The sequence below is a fragment of the Marmota marmota genome, unplaced genomic scaffold, assembly GCF_001458135.2.
Source record: "Marmota marmota marmota unplaced genomic scaffold, marMar, whole genome shotgun sequence".
Lineage (NCBI taxonomy): Eukaryota > Metazoa > Chordata > Mammalia > Rodentia > Sciuridae > Marmota > Marmota marmota.
The window spans coordinates 6,774,460-6,781,796 of NW_025999891.1; the positions used below are offsets into that span (position 1 = coordinate 6,774,460).

A 7,337-nucleotide genomic window follows, 5' to 3' on the forward strand; every position below is an offset into this window, starting at 1 on the left:
CCACAAAAAAAAAAAAAAAAAAAAAAAGAAAGTAAAAACCAGTTAAAAAACTACCCCTTCCCTCAATCTGTACTAGTTCTATACAGTTTTATGGGAAAGCTCTACTTTTAATAGTTTATTTCCTGAGTTTTACCCCACCTCTAATAAAACATTCTTTTTTTTCTTTAATTAATTAAATAATTAATTTTATGGGATGCTGAGGATAGAATCCAGTTCTTCACACATGCTAGGCAAGTGCTCTACCACCAAGCCACAACCTCAGCCCCCTAATAAAACATTCTTTTTAAAAAAATTATTTATTTTTTAGTTGTAGTTAGACATAATACATTTATTTAATTTATTTATTTTTTTTGTGGTGCTGAGGATCGAACCCAGGGCTTTGCACGTGCTAGGCGAGCACTCTACCGCTGAACCACAACCCCAGCCCCCTAATAAAACATTCTTAACATTTACCTTCTTCTATTCAGCTTCCTGGTAAGTTAGGTTAGAAAAATCAGTTGTAAACCTGGAGGAGCCATCTACCCAACCAACAGATGCTAATAGGTGCTGAGTCTTTCCCTAGGAGCTGTTATCACAAAGATCAACAAAATACTCTCTTACTCTGATAGCCTATAAACATTAATATCTCTTTCTTCTGTAGATATATTCATACCATTTCATTCATCAGATGGTAGCAAAACTCCTCTTCTAGCATCATTGATTTCCTACTTGTGAAAAATACTAACATTTGCATCTTATGGTGAATATGATCTATGATTGTCTAAAATACTTGGAAGTAGCAGGGGAAAAATTTAGTACTTGGAATGTCCATATAAAATTTTTTTTTGGTACTAGGGATTGAACCCAGAGATGCTTTACCACTGAGCCACATCCTCACCTCACCTCATTTTTTAAATTTTATTTTGAGACAGGGTTTCACTAATTTGCTTAAGAATTCTCTAAGTTGCTGAGGCTGGCCTTAAACTTGTGATCCTCCTCCCTTAGCCTCTAGTTTCTGGGATTATATCATGTGCCACCACGCCAGACTAAATTAATTTTATATCATGACATAATAGAACATATAAAAGTTAAAGAGGAGGGGCTGGGATTGTGGCTTAGTGGCAGAGAACTTGCCTAGCATGTGTGAGTCACTGGGTTCTATTCTGAGCACCGCATATTAATAAATAAAAAATAAAGGTCCATTGACAACTAAAACTATATAAAAAATGTTAAAGATGAAAAATACTTAAACATCACTTTTTACTTAACTTATATTAAGAGAATATCTTGAGTAATAGGGATGTAAATTCCTATTTCAAATATCTTCCTTTTATTTTTTGTCAGATCTTAGACCATTGTGGTTGATCTAATGATCATTAAATGATTATGGTTACTCTTGTGGCTTCAGCTTATATTCGAAGTTGAAGAATTTGCCTGCTGTTTTTCTTGGTTTTCCTATGCCCATGTTACCTTCAGTTCTTTAAAACCTTTTATATATTTTATAAAAATGAGTGTTTTTGAATTGAACAAGGTCTTCACAAACTGTAAAATATCACAAAATGCAAGGTGAATTAACATGTGAAGGTAGCATGGAATTGTGGATTCCTGCTCTTCCTGAATCTTAGTGAGGGAGCCTCTGGTCAGTGTTCATCCATGTGTTAAACAGGAATAAACACTAGTACCTTCCTTTTTAAAAATATATGTGTGGTACAGAGGATAGAACCCAAGAAACCCAGGGCCCCATCCATGCCAGGCAAGTGCTTTACCACTGAGCTACATTCTCCGTTCATTATTACCTTAGTTTTTAATTTAAAAGTTCTAATTTTTCCCAGCACCTTGCTTAGGAGACCACTGTTTTAGAGGAGTATGTAAATATTGCTGATTAAGTAACAGGAAAAGCCTCCTGTGATAGAACATCTAGACATGCTCAGTTAAATGTAACAAAGACCTCACCATAAGCTACAAGTCAAGACTTGGTGCAGTTGGGTGCAATGGTGCATACCTGTAATCTCACTAACTCTAGAGGCTGAGGCAGGAAGATCTCAAGTTTGAGGCCAGCCGGGGCAATTTAGTGAGACCCTGTCTCAAAACAAATGAATAAATAAATTAATAAGTGGGGTGGGGCTATTGCTCTGTGGTGGAGTACCCCTGTGTTCGATCTCCAGTATCAAAACCAAACAAAAACCGTTCTCCAACTACTCTTAAGGAAACAGTGCCATTTGGGAGGCGAACAACATCAAGGCTTGGGCAATAGTAGACCCTCTGATTATATCTTCCACTATTCTCCTTTTTAGCCAATCAGTTCCAGCTATACTCACCTCCTTGCCGATCTTCACACCCATCAAATACTTCCCTGTTTTCTGACAGTCCGTCAGACTTTTCCTCTGTCTAGAATACTTATCTCCCTCCCAGTTTTCCACATGGCTAAATAGCTTGCTCCTTCCTCTCTTTATTCATCTCTATGCTTAAATATCATGTTCTCTGCATCTTGTTCCTACCACTCTATTATAACACCTCATCACTCTCTTTTGTAGTATCTTGCCTTAATTTTCTTTGTAACTACTTGGTGTTACACTTACTCAGTTGTCTTTTTAATTGACTGAGGACTTTGCTTTTGCTTCTGTATATTTCCAGTGCTTTGATTAGTGCTGGAAAATAACAGGGGCTCAATAAATGTTTGATAAATGAATGTGTATTTTACACTCAAGAAGCACACATTTCTAGCCACAAATGTGGACTAGCCACATTTCAAGTGCTCAATAGCCATGTGGCTATGCAGCTCTAACTTACATCTAGTAGGATTTCTAAGAGTAAAGGGAGAGGAGGTACTATTTGAATAGAGAATGGTTGAGAATCTTCCAAAATTAATATAAGGTATGACTTTTCAGATTCAGGAAACATACTGTGTTTAATCAGTATGTAGTATTTTAAAAAATTTTTTTTAGTTGCCAGTGGACCTTGAGTTTTCAATTGAACCCAGAGGTGTTTAATGCTGAGCCTGATCCACAGCCCTTTTTATTTTTTGTTTTAAGACAGGATCTCACTAAGTGGCTTATGGCCTTGCAAAATTGCTGAGGCTGGCCTCCAACTTGCAATCCTCCTGCCTCAGCCTCCTGAGTTGCTGGGATTACATTGTGCTCCACTATGCTCAGCCCCTGCAACCTTTTGGAAGCAGATGAGCTTTAAATAAGTAATAAGATCACAGACTGGGGCTTCGTGTGTGGCCCAGTGGTGGAGCACTTGCTTAGCATGTGTGAGGCACCGAGTTTGATCCTCAGCACCACATATAAATAAATAAATAAATAAATAAATAAATAAATGTAGTAAAAAATCGAAAAAGGTCACAGGCTATGTTAAATGCTAGGAAGGAAATAGAGTGATGTAATGGTTATTAGAATGAAGGCATAAGAGATGATTCATCAGGGAGGTGGCACAGAAGGCCTCTTGGAAATAACCTTTGACCTAAAACCTAAGGGGAATATGAAGGTTTTGAGGTGGGGAAGCACTTGGCATATTTAAAAGGGAGGACGAGCGAGGGAGAGAGCAAGAAAGAGAAAAGGAAACAGCTGGGCAGAGTATGGGGCAAAGTGATAGGAGTAAAATTTGGAGAAGTAGTAGATAGGGGCCTGATATAATTCTTTGTGGACCACAGGAAGGAGGGATGCTAGCCAAATTTTTACAAGTCCTAGAACTTTAGACATATGAAAAGAAGGTATGAAGAATCTCAGATTTTAGAATGGCAAGACAACTAACTGCAAGAGAATGGGTGGGAGCTTTTAGTGATCCTGAGAATGTCACATTCCTGAGAATAATAATGTTTATAGTCTACTTAAGTTTAGGGACATTGCTTACCTCTAATGTAGGCAATGATAGGTAACTAGTAGTTTGTCATCCCTGTGATATAGATCACTTCTCAGTATTATGTAATAAAGATACTTCATAGAAAAAAATAACATTTAGTCACCTGTCCCCATATTACAACAATCTTGTGAGCTAGATTTTATCATTCTTGTATTCTAGATGAGAAAATCAAAGATCAGAGAAATTAAGAAACCTGTTAAAGTCACCAAGCTGCAAAGCGGCTGGAATTTGAAAGTAAATATTGATTCTAAAGTCTATGGTCTTTTCATTGCATTTTCTGATTGATGATACAATTTGAAAGATTAAGAAAAGGTATAGAGATCATTCTGTTGGACTTGATGTGGAAAAGGGGGATAATCAAGGGTGACAAATGGAATAAACCAGTCCTATATGTCTCTTACAACTCCTGGGAGATCACTTTGTGATCCTCCAAACAGAAGGAGCAGCAGGGCGTGGTTGCTCATGCCTGTAATCCCAGCAACTATCGAGGCTGAGGCAGGAGGGTCAGAAGTTCAAGGCCAGCCTCAACAACTTAGGGAGATCCTCAGCAACTTAATGGTTGGGGATGTGGCTCAGTGATTAAGCACCTCTGGTTTCAATCCCTGGTAACAAACAAACAGACAAACAGAAGGAACAGTAGGAGCTCATATATATAGCATCCTTCAATCAGAGTCTTTAAATGATGTAAGAGGAGATAGTGTGGAACCAGTGATCCTGAGGAACATATTCAGGAAAAACTAAGAGGTAATAATTAGTTATGATGATAATGGTTGGAGGAGAGAGAGGAATCAATTTAGGAACTGTGATTGTTAATGTGATATGTCAACTTGACTGGGACAAGAGATGTCCATATACTTGACTGAGATCAGGGATGCCCATACACATGGTAAAATGTTATGGGTGTGTCTGTGAGGGAGTTTCCAGAAAATATTAATATTTGAATGGGTAGATGGAGTAAAGAAGATAGCTCTCACAAGTGTGAGTGGGCATCATCTAATCCATTGAAAGACGGAATAGAAGAAAAAGAGGAAGAGTACATTCAGTCTGCTTGAGCTGGTATATTCATTTTACACTCAGATTGGGACTTACACGATTATCCCTCTGATTCTCAGACCTTCAGACTCAGTCATTGGCTTTCTTGGTTTTCTAGTTTGCAGATTATGGGACTTCTTACCCTCCATAATCATCCCCGGTCATTTTAAATTTTTTATTTTGAGATAAGGTTTCTCTAAATGGCTTAGGGTCTTGTTAAATTACTGAGGCTGTTTTTGAGCTTGCAATCCCCCTGCTGGGATTACAGGGATGTGCCACACACCATTTTAAATTTCCTTTCCTACCTATCTATTTTTCTTGTCTATCATTGACCTAATCTGTCTTCTATTGGTTTTGTTTCTCTGGAGAACCCTAACTGACATAGGAACCTAGGAAGTTGAGCAGATAATGGTACCGTAATAAATACTGCTAAGGTCTGAATGTCTGAGTCACCTTCCATATTTTGAAGACCTAATCACCACTGTGATGGTGTGAGGAGGTGGAACCTTTGGGAAATGCTAGGATCTTTTGGACAGACCCCTCATGAATGGGATTAATGCCCTTATAGGAGAATCCCAGAGAGCTGCTCTCCCTTTCCATATCATGAGGACACAAGCAGAAAGTACAACTATGAATCTGATCTTGAATTTCCCAACCTCCAACTGCACTTCTAGCCTCTAATTACTGGGTCTCCTTATTTTGGCAAATGGCTCTATTGAGTAGGTTCCGTCAAAAAGATCGTGGATGCCAGGTGTGGTGTTGCACACCTGTAATCCCAGTGACTCAGGAGGTTGAGGCAGGAGGATCACAAGTTTGAGACTAGCCTCAGCAATGTAGTGAGGCCCTAAGCAATTTATCAAGATCCTGTCTGAAAATAAAAAACAAAAAGTGTTGGAGATATGGTTAAGCACACCCTGGGTTCAATCCCTGGGACAAAAAAAAGATCTTGGATAATCTGCCTTTTCAGTATCCACTTTGCCCCTAAGAGTCTTGCCATGTCAAACACAGGGGAGGCTGCCCTACCCCATTGCTGCCCTTTCTCTTCATTTTATTGTAGAGTGTGCCAGCCAGACTCCTTAATTCAGAATTCTTTAGGTCAGAATGAGTAACCATCTTCACAAATATATACGAAGGCCCCAAACAGGAGAGATGTGTCTAGCTGACTTCTTTGGGGAGGAAACACCTAGGGGTGTTCTAACACTGAGCTACATCTACAACTTTTTTTTTTTTTTTTTTTTTTTGGTACTGGGGAGTAGACCCAGGAGCACTTAACCAGCCATATCCCCCCTCCCCACCTTTTTTGGGTGGTAGTACTGGTGATTGAACTGAGGGCCTATGCATGCTAGGCAAGCACTCTACCAAATGAGTTATATCCATAACTCTCCAGCCCATGTTTTGTATTTTATTTAGACAGGGTCTCTCACCTAGTTGTTTAGGGCCTTGCTAAGTTGCTGAAGCTGGCTTTGAACTCATTTTCCTCCTGCCTCAGCCTCCTGAGCCATTGTCCAACCCTTTTTATTTTTTGAGGCAAGATCTTGCTAAATTGCCCAGGCTGGCCTTGAACTTGCTATCCTCCTGCCTCAGCCTCCTGAGTAGCCAAGATTACAGGCATGTGCTACCATGCCAATTTATAACTTGTTCCTTTTAGAATGACAACTTTTGGGGCTGGGGATGTGGCTTAAGCGGTAGCGCGCTCGCCTGGCATGCGTGTGGCCCGGGTTCGATCCTCAGCACCACATACAAACAAAGATGTTGTGTCCGCCAATAACTAAAAGAAATAAATATTAAAAAAATTAAAAAAAAAAAGAATGACAACTTTTGGCCTGTTCTCAGTTTTGTAGCCAATTAACATTCTGGGAAACTAGGGATGTAACTCAGTGGTACAGTGCTTGTCTAGCATCCTAATTTCTGGGTTGAATTCTCAGCACCACACAAAACAACAACAACAACAAAATAGGGAGGAATACCTTTCTTGAACAAAGACTCAGTTTTACACTGACACTCTAGAATCTCAGAGTTGGGAGAAATTTAGAAACAATTTAATCGAACTACTAAACAAAGTCAGGAAGCCTGATTGCAACTTTATGAGATGTTATCTGATTTTCTTTTGAACACACCAGGAATTAGGAACATATTCCCTGTCAGTTCTCAGTGCTGTCAATTACTATCTGAGCTTTATCAAATCTCTTAAATCTCCTGTTTTCTCATCTACTAAAGAAGAGTAGATAATATCTTCTTCAAGAGCATTGTTGGGAGGATAAAAGGCAGTGTATACATTGCATAGTTCAGTCACAGGGGAGTGCAATGTTGATTCCATTTACAGGTCCTTTTATGGGTCAGGAAATTCCACTTCTGGATTGTCATCACCCAGAGAAAGCCCCTTTTTGAACAGCTTTTTTACAGTTTTGGCAGCTTCTTTAAGTTTTACTCTCAGTTGTCAACAGAATGTGCCCCCCCCCCCCCCC

The 7,337-nt window shown here is 39.2% G+C and overlaps 1 protein-coding gene across 1 annotated transcript in view; it reads left to right on the forward strand.

The window, feature by feature from the left end:
• Psmd11 (proteasome 26S subunit, non-ATPase 11) overlaps positions 1-7,337 on the forward strand; it is a 62,803-nt gene that overhangs the window by 17,717 nt on the left and 37,749 nt on the right. The gene's annotated exons all lie outside the window — the stretch shown is intronic.